The sequence below is a fragment of the Cebidichthys violaceus genome, unplaced genomic scaffold (genome assembly GCF_023349555.1).
Source record: "Cebidichthys violaceus isolate CVI_PGR_0920_01 unplaced genomic scaffold, fCebVio1.0.p SCAF_7, whole genome shotgun sequence".
In the NCBI taxonomy this organism is placed as follows: domain Eukaryota; kingdom Metazoa; phylum Chordata; class Actinopteri; order Perciformes; family Stichaeidae; genus Cebidichthys; species Cebidichthys violaceus.
Window position 1 is genome coordinate 11,501,590 of NW_027176927.1, and position 20,398 is coordinate 11,521,987.

The 20,398-nt window shown below is 40.3% G+C and overlaps 1 protein-coding gene across 1 annotated transcript in view; it reads left to right on the plus strand.

Moving 5' to 3' along the window:
- Positions 1–20,398, plus strand: part of cdkal1 (CDK5 regulatory subunit associated protein 1-like 1) — a 213,284-nt gene that overhangs the window by 89,793 nt on the left and 103,093 nt on the right. The gene's annotated exons all lie outside the window — the stretch shown is intronic.

The following is a 20,398-nucleotide window of genomic DNA, read 5'->3' on the forward strand; positions in this document are numbered from 1 at the left end:
TTTAATTGCAGATGCAACAAACAAATTAGCAACCAGTGTTTTAAGTGTGATGTTCTGAATGCTTTGAGACAGCAGGCACTCTGGATTCAGTTGTCCAGAAATTCATGCTGGCACAAGAACACACAACTGACAGTTACACGATCTAAAACAACTTTAAAGATGATGATTGGTATGACCCTGTGTTGTTTCTTTTGCAACCCAAAACCACAACAGCAGTGCTAATACAGTTAACAAGAAGAAAACTCAATTTTAACCCGGACGTCTATAGTTCGGCATAACAGATGTGAAGATGCTGCACAGCAGTTGAAACTACTTTTGTGGCAGGAACACAGCAGCGATGTAAGCAATTGGCACAATGGTCAAGTTCTTTTATTATCATGTACACAACAATTCCAGTGAAGCAGTCATTGGCAATGAAACTCTTACATCTCAGACTCCCTCTAATTGTGCTCTTACAGATAAATACGTTAACAAAAAAACATGTATACATAAAAATCCCTTCTGGAACAAATCTAATAAGAATGCTACTTGGTACGAGGTATTCCACCTGGTATGGATGCTTGTACATTTGATCAATACACAAGTAGTTGTACAATGTTTGACAGCGCTATAGTAATACTAAAGATCAGCTTTACTAAGCATAGCTATTGTCGGTCTGAGCACAGACTCCGTTTATCTCTTGGTAATGAAAAACCAGAATATACCCTTGACAAGGACATGGCTCTCTAAATCCCATTCAGAACTCTTTAAAACAGCTGCATCTTTAAAACAGCTGCATCCATGGCACTGCAGAGCCCAGGGGTGGGCAGTCAAGGGCAAACTCACCAGCTGCTTGAACCGTGGTGTGTGTGTGTGTGTGTGTGTGTGTGTGTGTGTGTGTGTGTGTGTGTGTGTGTGTGTGTGTGTGTGTGTGTGTGTGTGTGTGTGTGTGTGTGTGTGTGTGTGCGCGCGCGCGCGCGTGCACACATGTTCGATGTGGGTGACGGTGCAGGGTGAAGATACACCTGCCCTTTACACTTGTTTGAGAAAAGTTGCAGGGCATACTGTTATTTTGGTAAGCCTGCGTTGTGTGACTAGTCTTGTAACCTAAAGATTTGGGTAAAATTCAGGTCCAGTCTCCATGACAACCCCAGACAATATTCATTAAATGAATGAATAAATACATGTATTCATTCATTTCACCATAGTTATCAAATCAACATGTACTCAAAACAATTTGCATGTTCATGTAAAAACTTGTGATAGACTTGACGTTGGTTAACCATAGTTGTAGCACACAGAGCAGGAACTTCAGTTTCGAGATCAGATATAAAGGGTGTGTGTTTGTGTGCGCGTGTGTAATCTGTTAAAACGCAGGAAACATGAATGTCAGCGACGGTTAGTTGTTGTTTTCAAAACAGAGAAAGAGGAAGCTGGAGGTTACCGCCTGTCATGATTCACAGACAGTGACATGTAGATGAGAGATATGAGGTTTCAGTATCTTTCTTTTCCTCTCTATGGTGGATACATTCCAAAACAAGTGTCTAAGTTGTTAAACCGTTAACGAGACAGTGTGGAACATTTAAGGGGTTTATTGGCAGATATTGAATGTAATATTCATAACTATGTTTCAATCAGTGTGTAATCACCCAAAAACTAGGAATCGTTATGTTTTCCTCAGCTTAGAAAAAGCCATTTATATCTATGTAGTGAGCAGGTCGTCTTCCACGGAGGGCGCCATGTTTCTACAGCAACCCAGCATGAACACTGGGTCTAGTGGGAGCCATTCCCGTTTTACGTTATCTGAAGGTAGGGATGCGTTCCGAAACCCGGTATTACGCGGGACCCGGTGCTAAATATCCAACGTTATTTCTACTTTTTATTAGTACTTTTTAATGTTTTGATGTCATTTATTCTAATGCTGCAGCACACATTTGCTCTGCTCTCTCTGTCGGGCTGAGCTCCCCCAACTACACACACACACACACACACACACACACACACACACACACACACACACACACACACACACACACACACACACACACACACACACAGAGAGAGAAAATTAACCAGGTGAAGTTAAGGATATTCAAGTTCACAGCAACTACACTTGTTGCTCTACGTGCAGTAAACTATTTGCGAGTAAAAGTCAGTAATTTATCAATACATCTGTCAACATGTAAAATAAAAGGCAACCCTAAAGTTTACACAAGCACAGCATGAACGATTTTAGTAAACTTTTCTGCCGGCTGAGACGAAGCAGCCTGAAGGAATGACTGACACTGTCTGTGTTTTTCATTCTTTATAATATGTTATTTATTTTATTGACATTTTACATTTGTTTCCAGTGAGATATTAATGACTTTATATAGTGACTTGCTGTTGTAAACATAATTGTTGCTGCTCTAGAAACAATATTTTGCTATATATTGGCCATGCTGTAATTGTTTCACACACACACACACACACACACACACACACACACACACACACACACACACACACAGGCGTGTGATAAGCAGGTTTCATCCAAGGAATATTTGGGCGTCCATACCCTTCTGATGTATATTTTGTGTGTCACATATAATGCATTCCTCTTTTGTTAAACAAATAGAATCATCTACCACATTTATAAACCAAAGGCTATTTACTCCATCAAATATTTTTGTTAGGTTTGGAATTACGTTATGGTGCTGCAGCAATGCCCCTTTTTCTCTCTCACTCTCACTCTATTAGCCACATTTTTCTTATCTTAAACAAATTGAGCCTCACAAATAGGCCCTGCAATTTGATTTGCTATTTGATGTCTTTTTAAAAAAAACGCTGCAAGTACGCATGCTAATTTTGATTGGCCAGTCAGCCAGCATTTGGGGTATTTGATTGGTTTATCCCAGGGAACTTTGAAAGGATTTATGGGATTTATTCAAATGTGATTTGAGGTAAATAGCTCTCTTTCCATCTGGAAAAAAGAGAGAGTGAGTGAGTGCACAGCTTTTAAAATAATCTGAATTATTCAAATGTATGAATGTATAATTTTTAACATCAGAGAGGTTTGTTAATGTATGCAGGTAATGGAGGCTGGAGATGTCATAGAAAATGACAAGGTTGTGGGTGTGTATGGGTGGGGAGTGTGGGGTTCTTGTGCAGAGTTCTGTGCGTGACAGACATGGGATTGAGTGTGGGTTAGACTGTGTGTTGGCACAGAAGTGTGTATCCTTAGGTTTACGTGAAACGGCTGTAAGTTGAGAAATATTTAACCATATTCCTCTGGGTGAGCACTTCTGGAGATGGCAGATCATCTCCATGAGTTGAGTACAGTAGATGAAAGGTAAACAACCTCCAGCAGTCTTTTTCTCCTCCTTCTCACTTTCCTATAGTCCTCTAAACTTCAACATCTCCTGCCTTCATACGTTTCCTAACTTCTTCTGTCCTCTCTCACTTCTTCCTGTTGTTGTTCTTCTGTCTCTCTCTCTCTCATGGCCCTTTTCAGTCGCTGTTCCCCTCTGCCCTCTTTCTTTTGTCTCAACTTTTTTATTTGTATTTAACTGTGTCATAATAGGACAATACATATATAATACATATACATTGCATTATTAGCTACAGTAATCTCCAAATTACACTTCTTAAAAGCTTCACAACAACTGTGCCTTAAACAATTTTGGACAAAAATGCTCATCAGAGGAGAGCAGCAATTTGAAATTGTGAGTATATCAGAAACTAAAATATATTCTACCAAAGGCTCCTCTCAGTGGTCATGTGATGATATGTGACCAAGCCTATAATTAAGCTTGGGGGTGTGTCTGTCTGGGGACTTGCTCTGACGAATATTCTTTTTAAAATAAACATGAATCCGACCATACATGCTTCATGAGATGTTTCTGATTACAGAGCAGCCATAATACTGCAGTACCAGGCTTAACTACAATATTCATATTTTTATTTTTCACTGTAACGCTTGTATTTCATAAAACATAATAATGTCACTTACTGTACATTTATACTACTATAAAATACTTTATTATTTGTTGTATTGGAAATTGGCTGGTTTCTCCTCTCACATTCAAAGCATCTTTATAAAGGCGGTAACCTCCGGAACCGGTCCTGTAAACACGGAGGCTGCCTGAGAAATGTGACAGGAGGCGAGGGGCCAGTCAGACAGAGCGAGGTGCCGGGGCTGTGTGCGAGAGGGAACTCTATTTTTGTTGTGGTCCTCAAACCCCCTTTGTGGCTGTCGCCCTGTAATTTTAAACTGTCAGTTTGGGTGTTTTTGAAATGGCCCCATCTAAAACAGGACGTGACGCCCCATAGATACAGACACACCACTATCACTCCCACATGACACACTTCATTAGTGTGCATAATGCGTCTCAGCCATCTCCACACAGCTTGATTTTTGGGCTCTAGCGAGTGTTGGCATCATGACAACACACGAGTAAAACCTTGTATCATCAGTATTGCTTTTTTTCTTAGATGTGGACAGCTGGTGCTCCGCTCCCTTATTTAAGAAAAACTAAAAAACGTTTGATGTACTAGATTCTAAGCAAAACCAGTGAGAATGTAATGTGTGTAACAACTAGCATGAGTTTCTTTTTTAGCACATGAAACTGGCATTATAATCGCCTTTTTTATGTAACTATAATTCATTGAAGGCAATATTCACAAATACCATCTGCTTTCCCCCTCTCATTTCCACATGACTGATGGCATCAGTGTCAAAAACAGATATTAGCAGAAATGACACTGCTTAGTTTTGTGGTTCCAGCGCGATGACATGTGACAGATAGCCACAGTTAGACAGACAGATATGTGGGCTAGCTTGTTGGCTAGCTCCAACATCTGTGACAGGTGTCGGCTCCTGTTTACCTCTGCTGCTGCAGATATGTGACACACGGCCGGATGAGGCTGCCAAGAATTGTCCCCTTTGGGTCAGTGGGTCCTCCAGGTTGTGTGTTCAAGTTCTGTGGCTGAACATAACGTATAGGTGCAGATCTGTATGCATATGCGCCTATGTGAATTGTGCACTTTTGTTTTAAGTAAAAGAGATAAAAGTAAGAGGATGAAAAGATAGCTCAGCTCTAATTTGTCTCTGATTGATTGAGAGAAGAGTGGAAACAGAGACTCAGGCTGAGAGCTGAAATATTGATTGGAGCACATTGATCATAATTGAGTCACCCCATCAAAGTGCCGTCTATTGGAAGAGACCTTGTGGAAAAACGCTGAGCATGCAAGCACCAACGTGAATTCCGTGTGTGTGTGTAGGGCGCGATTGTCCTCTGGGAAAGCTCTCATGGAGAAGCTAAAAATGGATTTTCTGAATTTCCTCCAGCCCGAGAAGTTGCTGATATTTTTCACACAGACAGAAGTTTCTCCATGTGTGCGTTTCTGTACAGTTCAGACTCCTGCAACAGTTTTTCATAATCTGGCTGCTGTGTAGCCAATAAACTCAAAACAGATCTTCTCTCTCAAACACACACCAGAGTTCAAGCATATGTCACCACTACCGATTAACTATTGCTGTGTAGTTTTATGCGTTGAGCATGAAACACAATTTTCAGTATAGCTCTGTGGGTAAAGCTTAACACTAAACATTATTTTCTCTCCATTTGTACAACCCAAACTTAAAATGAGTTTGCATGAAGTCATATATTTTGTTAAACATCCAAACAAAGGGTCTGTGGGTCTGTACAGAAGACGAGGCTTGTGCTGGCAGCAAGCTTCTGTGAAGCAAGTCGGCCGATCCAACAGAATCAGGGAAGCTTCTCTGTACTTCTGTGGTTATTTTGTATAATTATTTATTAACATATTAAGAATACTGTGAGACGTTGGTCTCTGACTTTGATGTGGATTAGTCTTTAGTTGGTCTTTAATACTTTACTTTTTCACTTTATCAACATTGAATTAATACGCTTTGACAACAAACCATTATGACTAAAATTAAAGTCTTTGGAGATTTTATTTTTGTGATTTCTCAAATGACTCTTTTTTTATGATTAAATGACACCATCTCGGTGAAAGTCCACGCAGTCCTTTTGTTGCTGCAGTAGTCAATTCAGTTGGGGTTTTTCTCAGTCGACATTTTGACTTACGCAGGTGTAATTAATAACACTAATCATGACCTCATTCAGTTCAGGTGTTGCGGTGTCAGGGCCCTGTGTTGTGCATGCTGGCTCAGTGGTATTGGGACTGAGCCATTGTTAATGATATTAGTTCTTCCTGTACTTTTCTTGACGTGAAACGTAGAAGTAGTAGATATAAATTGTCTGCTTCATAAAAAGATTGTAATTGAGTTTATTTCATGGTCCGGATAGACGCCGAAGAGCCAATCAGCTCCCAACACGGTCTGATGATCAACCATGCACTATTTATCAACAGGTAGCTTGACTGCCAGTACATGTTGTAGGTTGACACACCTTACTGTACCAGGTCAGTGGTGTAGGTTCTGCTGCCATGGCAGGTTGCAGGGGAGTGATTGAAAACCAGTTGTATGTGGCTGTGTTTCTCATTCAAGGGAGACACAATTGAGACAGAGTATCGCCCCTCAGTTTGTGCTGCTCTCCACCTCTCAGTCGGCTTCTCACTGCCTGTGCCTGCTGTCCCTCTCTCTCCATCTCTGTCCCTCCTTGTCTCTGTGTCAATATTTCATCGCTTGTGTCATTATTGTCGCCAGCTTGATACCAAGCAGACTATTTGGTAACTGCCAGTCGTTTGGCTTTAAACACACTCATTCACACTATACACAAGCATTTAAAGTTCACGCGCACAGGCACTCTGTTTCCTCAGGCAGTCTCTTCAAGCAAGGTTATGGGCAACCCATCTGCAGTCTCACCTCTACCGCTACTCATTATGCATGGCCATGATGCTGTTTGTGTGTCTTTGTCTTTTGTCACGTGTGTGTATGTGTGAATTCTCAGTTTGTCAGCTCACTGGTGGGACGAGAGACACTGACGCACTAAAGAAAGGAGGCAGTGGTTATTTTCTATTTTTCTTGTGCCCGTTCTTGTCCCATATTTAATATCTTTTCTTTGTCTCTTTCTCTTAAAGTTCAAATAAACTGTCGTCATCTTTCACTTGCTTCTCTGCCTCTGTGTTCTTGTTTGCCCTCTTTTCATTCTCTCCGCGGGCTGGACAAAAAGGCAACACAGGGTGGTGTGTGCGCGTTCACGTGTGTGTTTGTGCGCGTGTTCTCCTGTGATTTAGTGCCAAGCTGGCAGCAGAGACTCGTGAATAGGGGGCCCCATTTCACACAAAGGGAGCACGGCATACACACGAACACACACTCACAACTCACAGTCAATGCCAGACTGCAGGCCACCAACTGCACACCTGGCATGCTGCTATTATGTCACCAGTGTGTGTGTGTGTGTGTGTGTGTGTGTGTGTGTGTGTGTGTGTGTGTGTGTGTGTGTGTGTGTGTGTGTGTGTGTGTGTGTGTGTGTGTGTGTGAGAGAGAGAAAGATTGTGTAAGTCCAGCAGACACCATCTGCTCTGTCCTCTGTGAACTTGTGTCCACACCTCTCCTCTCTCCCCTCTTCACAAGATCTAAATATGTGAAAGCCTTTGATAAACACCATACATTTCACTGTAGTATTTTCCCTATATTGCTGTATTTGTCTTAGTGGTACTAAATGTTCCCTATTATGTTATACTGCTAGATGTATAGTATATCTTGAGCTGTATACATGTGATCAACAGCATTACAACTAACATCTGTAGTCTTGACCGTGGTGCCGCTGTTTAAATGCACCATTTTACAGCCCTGTGTTCTTTACTGCTGTAAATGTAATAGCCCTATAATAAATCTACAGCGCTATACAGTCTTAACAGTTTAGGGGAGCTACATCAAATATATACTGAATAATTACTCTATAAATTTCTCTGAAATATCAGGTATTATGGTTCTAACATTCATGCAACATTATTGCTGTGTGTTTTAGATACTTTCAGAGCACTGGAGTAAAGTGAAGAGTTGAGCAAAGGCAATTTATGAAAATGAGAATAACAGCTGAAGAATAACAAAATTGGACCTGAGCAAATAGATGATGTATTACTGAGATTTTACAGTTGTTTTTTGAGGTACTTAAAGAAAGACGGGTAATAGTCTTAATATCAAGTTAAACATGTTTTCCCTCTTCTCATTTCTCTTTCCTTTCATTACATATTTTCTTCTTCTTTTGACCCTCTCTTTGTGTTTGTTTCAGTCTTTTCTCTCGATTAAAGGCCATGTGTATACTGTATGTCCCTGCTGCCTGGGTGGGGGAGGGGAGAGCAGCTTCATCTTCAGTCAATAGGTGGCAGTAGGACACTTAGATTCACACCCGGACCATGTGCTCAGCTCACTGTCCTTGTTATTGTCTGGATGGCTTTACACACACAGTCTCTCTCTCTCGCATGCACGCACGCACGCACACACACACACACACACACACCAAGCAGGCTTGTGCCTGTTAAAATGTTTAACTGCTGTAAGTCCTCTGACTCACATTTGGCTTTTAGTTCTTCCTCTCAAAACGCCACTGTGTATTCCTGTTCCCTTTCCCAAGCTGTTCGGCACACTACTGCTCTGTTGTTTACATAGCAGCTTCCTCCTTGTTAGTCCGTGTAAGGCACAAAAGATGCAAACTAAATGTCCTGCTTTTTTCTCTTTTTTTTGCTGCTCAAAATAGTTGATGTTTGTAATGAAACAACAAAGAAACAATTTCCCAATTATTTTTGAGGTCCCCCTTTCAATCATCTCGCGATCTCTTTTTGTGCCAACCCAGTTAAAAAACAAACAGAAAAAGAAAATGACACTTTTCAGATTTGTTTTTCATATTGTTACATCATGTTCAGTGAAAAAAGAGGGACAGAATGATGTTTGACTCAAGTCAGGTTTACTGAGTGTATCACTTTACTGTATATAAGCTGCTGATATTCTAAGAAACCATTATTTTCTGTATACACAGATTTTTTTGTTCTCCCCTTTTTCCTTCCTATATTTTTTTCCTCTTTACAACTTACTCTTTTCTGTTTTTATTTCTCCTTTTCCTGTGCCATCCTATCTTTCTGCACTGCTTCTTTGATTGTGTACTCCATACCTTAAAAAACAAGGATACTTGCATCATACGGAGTCCTTGCACTAGGCCCTATTTCCTCTCTTACTTTTCTGAGCTACAAAAATATTTCAGTTAAGTGTTTTTTTTGTTTTTTTTTTCATGTAATTTTCATATCACATGGAACACAAAAGAAGCCTTTGGTCTCTGCCCCGACTGGTTCATAACTAGTAACTCTACTTGTTTCCAAAAGCCCAAATGAGTCAGGACACACACACACACACACACACACACACACACACACACACACACACACACACACACACACACACACACACACACACACACACACAGCAGTGTAAAAGGGAAAAAAAGAAAAAGTGGCTCAAGTCTTCAAGTTTGTCTGCTTTGAAGTCTAGACTTGGATCTTGGGAGGCTGGAGGAGGAGAGATTAATTGGGCCGTTTAATCTACACAGTCCCTTGTTTGAACCCTTTCAGCTTTTTGGCAGCGTCACAAAACAAATGCCCTTTAGATACCTGCGGGGATTAAAGTTTCTGCCATGTGGCATATTTTGTGTACTGTAGATTTCCGTAAAGACTGATTTAGATCAGCAAGAGGTAGATGATCAAAGTAGGCTATCAGTGGCGTATAGTATCACAGTGCGTGTTTCTCATGGCAATAAACATATCCACAACTGAAGGCTCTTGTCTTCTATTTCCATCCAAAATGTGTCATTAGCACCGTTTTCATGTTGACCGAGGCCTGCCTATCCAATATTTACCCTCTTTATAGCTCCTTTTTGGTCTCCTCCAACTCCTGAGGGAAATATCTTCCTGGTCACTAACTTCATTTGTCCACTATTTGGTGATGGGCAGGTAGCGTACATGACTTTTTTGTTGAAAACACCTGCCTACTGCATCTGGATAAAGTCAGCCATGCAATATTTGTGATGGGTCAGAGGTACCTGTCAAACCTTGGGCAGACTAAACGTATATATCTACTCTTAGTTCACATTATACCTGTTTTTAAAAAAAAGGAACACGGTTTTAACATGTTTTTCACAGCCAATTGCCTCAATGTAGAGACATCCTGTCTTTTGAGTCACTGTGTATTGGTAACAGACACATTTAACACATTAAGAATCACATGTGTACATTTGTGAAATAAAGTAAATGTGATACCTATAAGGGGAACTCATTCTCTCTGTTCTGTTTTCTAAGGTACTCGCCTCCTATCTTTTCCCACACAGGCATCACATGTATGCCCACTTAACACACATCACCATTAATTGGTTATTCTACCTGTAATTAACCTGAACCTCACATCAATGTTGTTATCACCACTACTCATTACCTGTGAAAGAGAGATGAATCAACAGAGGGAGACTCGTGAAAGCCTGAGCAGTGAGACTGAAAGAGAATGAGAAGGAAACAGCAGTTGTACATTGTTAAAATATATTTTGATTCCCAATATGTAGCCTAATTTTTATTTAAAGTCTTAAAAAGATGGTTACCCTATTGAGGATGCTTTGCCCCTTGTTTTTCAAAAGGATAGCCCCTTGAGAAGACAGACAGAGACTGTCTTCTCAAGGGACAGACATGGGAAGTCAAACCGATATTGAGAGTATTTGGCCGTGCTCAATCTAAAACATTATGCAACTGCCCCACTTTTGCTCTGCTGTTCGTCTGTTTTCCTGCCCGAATGCATTCCATCACTTCACTCCCCATGATGGTTTTATCGTTCTCCACTCTGCTCTCTCTACCTCTGTCATTACAGCTTCCCCTTATTTTATCTCCTCTCATTTTCAATCAATTCCACCTCCTACATATTCTCTCATCTTTCTATTTTAGTTAAATGTTCCTAACTTTGTCTCTTTCTGTGTACATCTCTCACCTTTTTGTCTCCATTAACATTTCTCACATTATTTCTCTTCCTTTCTTGCAACCTCAATGTCTGTGTTTATTTCGCTGTCCATTCTACCTTTTTTTTCTAATCTTTCTCTCACTTATTTGATCTGATGTTGAGCCTCTATTACCTACTTTTAGGCTTGTATACATTTTTTCCCACATTCCAGACACATACCTTCTCATGATATGTAGAAGTGACTTACCCATGATTTTAGCTGTTTTAGTGCTGATGCATGCTATGTGTGTGCCAGTCTCACTTTTCAAGGCTTTAGGCCCTAAAATACACAAACCAATATTTGTACACTAATTTATTAATGTTACCTAATTACTTAGATTTGCCTGCGGGACTAGTCCAACAACACAAATGGAATAGTAGACATTATGTGTCAAGGCTTATTTAGTGGAGTTGTTATGCTGCAGTTGTTAGCCTGATGGTAACGTTAGCAAATCTGAACACTGAACTTCAACTAGCAATTGAGCTGGTGAACCAACACACTGTAACACATGACAAATAACAGAGAGAGTGGCCCTGTTCAGACCTGGCATTAACATGCATGTTGGGTGATCCGATCGCAAGTGGAGAGCTCTAGTATGTCAGTCACCTTTCATTAGAACGAGTCTCCACCAAGTCTCAACCTCTGGTGCTGAAAAATGAAGCCAAATAGTGTGGTTCATGGAATGCCCTTAACCTGGCTCCAAGAGTGAAGAATACATCCGTTTACAGCCTGGTACACAACATGTTCATGGCCTCTGAAGCTAATATCCCCCTTCATGACCATTGTACATGAATCTGTATGTAACTCACCCATTTAAGTCAAATCGAGGCTTCAAGTTATGCATCATTTAGGGCGTGGTCACTTTGAGTGACAGGTGGATGCTGTTTCAGGTTGCTTTCCACTAGTTGTCTGCTCTGCTACGTCAACTGGGCCCACCTCAGCTCCACCGCCAGTCCACCTCTTTGCCCATTTGTAGATCTGTGGAAAAATAGCGATCGGATCTCAATTTGTCCTCAATGAGTCTTGGGTGCATTTACACCTGTACTGCTGTCCACTTGTGATCGACTCACCCAAGACTCATGTTAATGCTGAGTCTAAACTTGGCCGCTGTTCTCCACTGATGGAGACATAATGTTAATAACAGTAACAGCACAGCGGGGTGCTTTTACTCTAGAACAAGAAGACTTTCTTTTCTATAAAAACGCCTTTTTTTCTATTCCCTGTTCAATCATCCTAATCCATCTTGTATTCAGAACCAATAGGAATGACAGAAAATATGACGGAAACTACCGTCATATTGTAAGAATGTCAGCGTGTATATCTAGAAGAAGACACCCACGTCGTCTGATTATAATTTACAGAACTGCGCGGCGTTTTTTGTATGGTTGTCCCCCTGTGGTATATATTTTGATACCATCAGGGGGTCTCTTCACACCCCCTGCAGGAACCAGTTCACACATAGTGGACCCCCTGTGGCCACAGCCACGAGCCCCTGGTGTTGGTTGACATGAAAGGGCTACAGGGGGGACAGCTAATGCACACGCACATACTCACACAAACACACACTAGCAGACAGATATTTGCTCAGAGAAATATTTTGCAAATGCTGGAAACTACTAAATATGTCCTCCAGTAAATGTTCCCTCTAACGGTTTTAACCAAACTCATTCTGTGCTTCAGGTTGGACTTGGCATTGACAAACAACCTTTGTTTTGTCCCTCAACAGTCTAAACATAAAAAATCATCTCATACACAACTAGATAACAGTAAAATGCGCATTTAATCTCCTTCATGTTTGCACGTGTGTAGCGATACTAACTGTGGGAGATGAGATGTGTCTTAGTTTGGAAATGATCCGTTTTGAAAGGTCACTTTGGACACGGCATTGTGTGAGTCTTGTATCTCCATTCTTAAAAAAACAATTCAGGAATTTGATGTGCTTTATTTAGCACGTTCTGATCATATTCATTTGGCAACGTCACAGTATGATGGCAAGTCAACAACGCTATTACCAAGAATAATGGAAGCCGCTGCATGCCTTTATGTTTACCTTTCATGATATGTTGTGTGCTAAACACAAGTTAAACTTATGCAATTGAGTTTTTTATGGGAATATTGTAAGTAGACATTGTTCATCAATGTATGTTTTTGCACTACAAGATGGGAATGAGCAAAAAGTCTCGTTTGTAAAACTTACATACTACATCTGATAAAAATGGTTTTAGCTGGAAGCTACATCTATTCATGCAGCTTCAAGTTGTGTACTTGTTTTCAAACTGTGTACGAGTTTAAAAGTTTTGAGTTTGTTTCTGCAGACCTGTGATATTTGAATTGCAATATGATCTGCATCCAATATGCTATCTAAATAATGAGTCTGTGTCTACTCGTAGTGTTTATTTTGTCTGCAGTGTTATCAGATGGCTTGTTCATGCACAATATGCAAATAAGGTAAGTGGGTGGGAAGCTGGCATTGTCAACCATACCAAGCAGGTGTAAGGTTACTACATGTGCTACTCTACAGCCTGGATTTACTTTTCTGTTGACATGAAAGAGAAAGAAAATAAGCTGAAGAAGTCTTTATTTCCAATAATAAAAGTAAATGCCATACATTGGAATTGGTCTGAACGGCGGCATAAAGTGTAAGAAGTTGTTGATTTCCACAACACATGAACGCACCACAACACAAGATTCAGCTGAGCTGAACATAATTAGTTGTTCTCACCTTTGATTTAAAGTGAAATGGTAGGTTCTTCGTTTACTCTACCATGTTGAGTGGACTATGGTTTGGAGTGGATCGTAGATAGCATTAAGTATTTAAAGCAGCAATTTAAAGTTTATGATACTACATTGACAAGATGGAGCAAAGCAGAGAAATACTCAAACTGAAAAATAAAGAGCCTGAACAGAGGAAGTAAAAGGCTGCAGTCGATGACAGAACAATGGAAATAAGAAGAGAAGTACAGAGGTGAGGGAAGGGTAAGAGAAATAAGATCAAATAGTCAATTGAAGTTTAGTAGGAAGAAAAATTAAAGATTTTTAACAAATTTCAACACAAATATAAAAGAACACATGAAAAAAAAGTGGGGGGTCTGTTAAAGGAATCACACACACACACACACACACACACACACACACACACACACACACACACACACTTCTTTTGTTCGAAAGGTTTTGGTCATATAGAATAGACACAGACTCGTTAAAAGGAGGAAAAGAGAACCATGTTGTGCAGCATGACATGTAAACCACACACACACACACACACACACACACACACACACACACACACACACACACACACACACTTACTTTCACGGATGGTTACATTTCAGCACATGCATGAACATGTTAGGACATGTCTTCTGCATGCAGCGCTCTGTCCTCTTTTTTCTGTTTTCTGTGCATTTAGCATTGCACTATTCAGCATCTGTGACGATATTCACGATCTCATCAAAGATTGGGACAGCAAGAACTATTGATTCCCAACTGTTCTTTACTGTAACATGTCTTCAGCAAAGAGTCAGTTTTGGTTGTTGAACTTGATGCACATACATCTACAAACATTTTGCCATTTTACAAGAATTTGACCTTAGTTTTTAGTTGAACCTTTATTAACAGAGCTAATGGAGAAACGCAAAACTACGTTTGCATACAAACAGTAATATGTTTGATATTGCCATATGGCCTACTTCAATTTTTAATTTACAGGAGGCTCAGTATTTGTTAAAGTTGAACTGTGTCAGAATACCCTTTTGAATTAAGTATTGTCCTGCTGAGGACACATTTACACATTCTATTACTAAGTGTTTGTATATTTTGCTGTGTGTGTGGGGGGACGGGGACGGACTGTGTGTGGGACTGTGCTGACACTTTTCTCTCCGTAGCCTCAGCGAATGTCACTCCCGGTCTTCAGCTAAAGAAGCTGTTGAGTGTTGCCTGACTGGATGGCTGTCGCCACATCTCTCACTTTGCAGAAAACCCTATGCCTGATTCCCCTCGACCCACATTGCATGCGTGTGTGTGTGCGTGCGTGTGTGTGCGTGCGTGTGTGTGTGTGTGTGTGTTTGTTTGTTGCAGAACTCCGCTTTTGCTGTCAACCCCCTTGACCAGTCGCTAGACTTTTGCGAGTGCTTGACATTGCTCTTCAGTTTCTGCAGTAGTAGCTTTAACTGTCATGAGAGATTCATCTGAAATACATCTTCTGGTGCATACCTGCACTCATGTAGCCCAAAAAGGAGGGAGGAGAGAGAGAGAGAGAGAGAGAGAGAGAGAGAGAGAGAGAGAGAGAGAGAGAGAGAGAGAGAGAGAGAGAGAGAGAGAGAGAGAGAGAGATAATTGTGTCTCAGTCACTAAAGCTGATTGTTAATTAGCACACGTTTCTGTACAGCACTGTTAAGGCACTGACGTGGTCATGAAGCACGTGTGTGACAGTATATTCATGTTTAGGTACCTGAGAGTGACATACATTCCACTTATTGTGACTTTGCAGCTGTCGTAAATCAACCAGTCTCAACAGCTTTTTATAAGCTCTCAGCGCTTTCTCTCTTGCAGTTCACTCCTTTTTTCCATCAGTGTCGTTCTCCGTCTGTCTATTAAAGAACTGCATCTTGGTCTCTGCTCTCTATTGGTAGAATTCTCATGTAGCACAATTTATGACTGAACAGCTTCCACACATTTAGGTGTATGTATATTCATGAGTATATACTGTACCTCATCAATGATTGACCTGAACTACAAGTATTTTACATTGTAAATTAGACAGTTTTGAATTTCTTGTGTATTTAATTATGCAACATCTGGGATAACTCAAGCATTGTGCAGGTCTTAACCCAAGTGTTTTGCGACAGATCTTTACTAGTGACCTGTGATCTCGCCTGATGTGGGTTGAACAGATGTGTCCCCAGAGTCATAGAGTTTGCATGTCAAAGTGTTGTTGCTATGTGCAGTGGGAGAGGACTAAGAGAGGAAGAGGAGGGTAGTGAGAGGAAGGATGGGCAGCACATGGCCTATCTGTTCCTTGGCTCGTTCACTTGGTAAACAAACCAAGTCATTAGTCTAAAGCTTTATTACACAAAATATCCCAGATGTTTACATAAAAATACAAATATTTACATAATAAGATAATGTTTACAGAGCCACTGACTAAATTTATACACACAACGTGCAATTACATTTGCACATTTACAAATACAGTTATGCTCAAACACTATATTATAGGGTCACTCACTAACTTAATTACACACACACACACACACACACACACACACACACACACACACACACACACACACACACACACACACACACACACACACACACACACACACAGGGTGTGTTTAAAGTTCGTCCAGGCCTTCTACAGTAACCAATTCCTCAGACACAAGAGTGTGCGTGCGTGCACACACACACACACACACACACACACACACACACACACACACACACACACACACAGGCTAAATGAATTAACAAACACAAACAGGATGCCTGCTGGTGGGTCATGAATATATTAGCATAAATACTGACCAGACATATTATTATTTATCAAATTAGTGGCTGCACAAGCGAGTGCATGCGCACACACACAGCATGTAAAGAAATTAGGTCAACAGCCATGAATTAGGGAGAGTTAAACCTTATTACGTCTGATTAATAACACAACCATAGCACTGCATGTGTTCGTCTTCCTGAGAATATTTGTGATCATACATTTTTGTGTGTGTGTCCGTGTGTGTCCACTGCCTTGACTTCTTTGACAGCTGATATTAACCATTACCAACTCAATGACTTTTTAATAGTAACTCATTTCCATATGTAATCCCAATGTTGAGAGAGTGTGTATGTGCGTGCGTGTGTAATGCCCTTAGTGCCCCGCAGTTCTTGGGGTCTCTGAAGCATACAGAAACTCGCTCCCTGTCTCAACCTCCCCGTCCTCTAATCCATCCACCCAATCAGCCATCCATCTTCCCCTCGGCTCAACTCATGTGCTTTTAATGACGTACAGTACAAGTTAATTATCTTGATAGTCGAACACTCTGTCAAATCTCAAGACAGTGTGGATAATCCCTATTTGATAGACATCCCTTGCTTCATACAATGATATAATTTGCAGTAACATACTGAAAGATTTTCTTCTTTTTTTTACATTTCAATAAGCGCTGAAAAGCTTTGATTAATGAGCAGATTGACAGGTGACACTTTTGATTATCAATTAAACCCTGATGTCATTTATCATTTTAACATTTGCAGGTGACACCCTTCCACATGTGACGATTTGCTAGATAGTCTTTCAACTGAGGGACAGTTGACATTAACATACCATTTATCAACAGATGAATCTGACCTATTGTGACAACTGAATTTTTACTTCACTCCCCTGTTTGATTGCAGCCATTGCTTATTAAGTTACACTAATGAGAGTATTATTTTAATGAAAGCATATAACAAGGCCTGTTGATTGCTAAAAAAAAATCCTAATAAGATTAGTCTCACTCCTAAAAGAATCTATCCTACTTATTATCTCCTGTTTGCTATTCGTTATCCTGCTTTGTTATTTTTTCATCTGTTTTTTGGGATATTGTTTTGTGTAATAGGTTTGCATTCACGGGTAAATAAGTTCAACTCAACACTAGCCCTACACAGTTACCTTCTGCTCATACATATCTGGTTGTGAACCAGCATATTTTCCAAGCATATTTCCGCCATGTATTCACCAATTTGTCCTGTTGAGGACTGGAGCCTATCCCAGCATGCACTGGGTGAGAGGCAGGCCCTAATGCGGACAGGCTGCCAGACTGTCACAGGGATAACACATTCGGGACATTTAGAGCATACAGAGAAAACCCATGCTGACTGTGAAACAACGTGGTGCTAATCAGTGGGCCACACTGCCTGCCTTAAAATGGGTACAAACTACCGCACTATTTATTTTATCTTGTTTTTTTTGCACATTAAACAGCGACTTACTGAAACATCAGGGTACATACTCTCTGAACTTCTTTCATTTTGTTGGAGCCATGGCAGGAGAGGAAAAGATGTTTGAACCCTTTTGTCGCCAAATGTTGGCAAAGTTAAATGTTTGCGAAATGTCCATGTACAAGTTGGAATCTGTATCTATACTTCAGCAACACAGGCAATCTTTCTTTATCTGTTTCCCATGAAAAATAATTATTAAATGAAAATGGATTTCTGCAAACACATCAAAATATACTCATTTAATCTATATTACATAACGCTACTGCCAAAAACAGTTCCAGTGCATCAGTAATGTATTGAAAGCTTGGGTCTTTATCTGCCCATCAGTTCACTCTAACTCCTCTGAGTTTACAGGAAGTACCAGTGGCTTGCAGCACTAGGGGCAGTTAAAGATCTCTTTTTGGTCCCTACAGATCCCTTTTTTTCTCTTACATGCAGCAGTCCATCTGCTTTGGAAGCTTCATAAGGTGCTCCCTCCCTGACGACAACACACACACACACACACACACACACACACACACACACACACACTCTCAGTCGGAAAAGATGAAAGAGGGGATATAACTTCTCTCCCAATTATTCCTTACACATTCATATACACGAACAGATATATACAGTATACACACACACACAGTACACGGAGGCCCTCTGCCAATTACTTTTGATATATCCATACAATATGTCTGACCCATATATGCTATGGCATGTTTTTCTTATGTACCACATACATTGCATGTGCAAGTATATACACACACACACACACACACACACACACACACACACACACACACACACACACACACACACAAGCTTTGATGTATCCAGACATCCCATTGCATGCACAGATGTGCACAGAAGGTCATGTTCAAGTAAGTTCAGAAACTATGTGAAAGTAGGTTAAAGCTGATATGTTGTGTAGGCTGTTCATTAAATCCATGCGTTTGCATGTACATCCACGGGTGTGCATGCGCACAGACAACATGCATGTACAATATGTGCACATCAATGTGCATGTATTTAGTGTAAACATGCCTGGGAGAGAATATTTGCATAAACAACTGTGTTTGTTGGGTTAATCCGAGAGGATGATGCTACCTGCCAAGACGCCGACGCGCCACATCAACAGTTGTTGCTCTAAATTAAGCTGCTTAATTATTGCAATTAAACTCTGTGTGTGGTGTTTGTTCATGGGTTATAGTGTGTAAACGTGTGAGAGTTGGAGTGTAGTGTCGGGGACCGAAGGAGGACTTGTGTGTATATGTTTATTAGTGTGTGTGTGTGTGTGTGTGTGTGTGTGTGTGTGAGAGAACATGTTTTTTTCCTTCATGCCTGTGGATAAAAGCAGCAACAAAGTCAACTAAGAGCTGTTGAATACAAATCAAAAAATAAAAAGGTAATCTTTGAAACTTTCTTGATATTGGACAACCTTTCTTTATTCTTTTGTCAGCTGATGTCAGTCATATGTCATGCAGGGATTGATAGTAGTCACAATGAAAGCACCAGTGTAAACTGTTGGAGTTAAACTCCATCATTTCAGTAAACCTGTAAATGCTAATTGTTGGAAATGTAGCAGCATTTGTTTTGCGCTGCCTAATCACATGGAAACCTGCAGCTGACAGACTTAACACCAGGAAAAGTCTCACATCGGGGGAAAATGAGCAGTAGCAAATTAAAGTGGTTTTCATTTGACAATTTAGAATAAGCACGACCAGATTTATTTAGTGGTCATGTGATATTGACAATAGCAAATGATTAATTGCTTTCTTAATAAAACAAGTACAGTTATTCCAACACATTGAGAAATGATTCAAATGCCATGCACTATTTTAGTTTCACTCTTTTTCTTTCAACAAACCTTATCTCGTCTTGCTCTAGTTTGATCTGACCCCATACAGATATTCATTTAGATCTCTTTTCCTCCTAATTAATCATTTCATTTCTCAAGTTGCTGTTGTGGACAGCGTCCCATGTTTTCGACTGTCTCGTGGTGGGTGGGAGGTTTACTGTGGAGGCAGACAGCCAGAGGGGATTGGCTGATGGAGCAGGAGAGGGGAGGGACTAATGTGATTGAAGGTGAAACGGGCCTTCGAGTCAGTGACTCTACTACAGTGTTGTATGGTTATAAATGGTAATATGTAGTATCCTCTCCGTGGGATGAAGAAATGAATCAGACTTCTTTGCTATGGCGTTGCGTTATTTTTAAACCGTTTTACTTTCAAGTGACCTGATTTCCTAATTTAATTATACATTTTGTTATGCAATATTCCAAGCTGTATATTTAGAACAATTGCTTCTGGAATTGCTCCTCAAATGGCCCTTAAATCAACAAATATATCAATTGTTTACCTTTCAGTGTCCTCTTTGTCATTGCTTATGGGTATGCTGAAGAGAAGTGAGAGAGTGAAGAAAATGATTAACAGTATAGCAAAATATGCTCCAAACTGCAAAACTTTAAAAAGTTTGATGTCCACAACTGTTGATGTCAATGCATACATATATCTTGA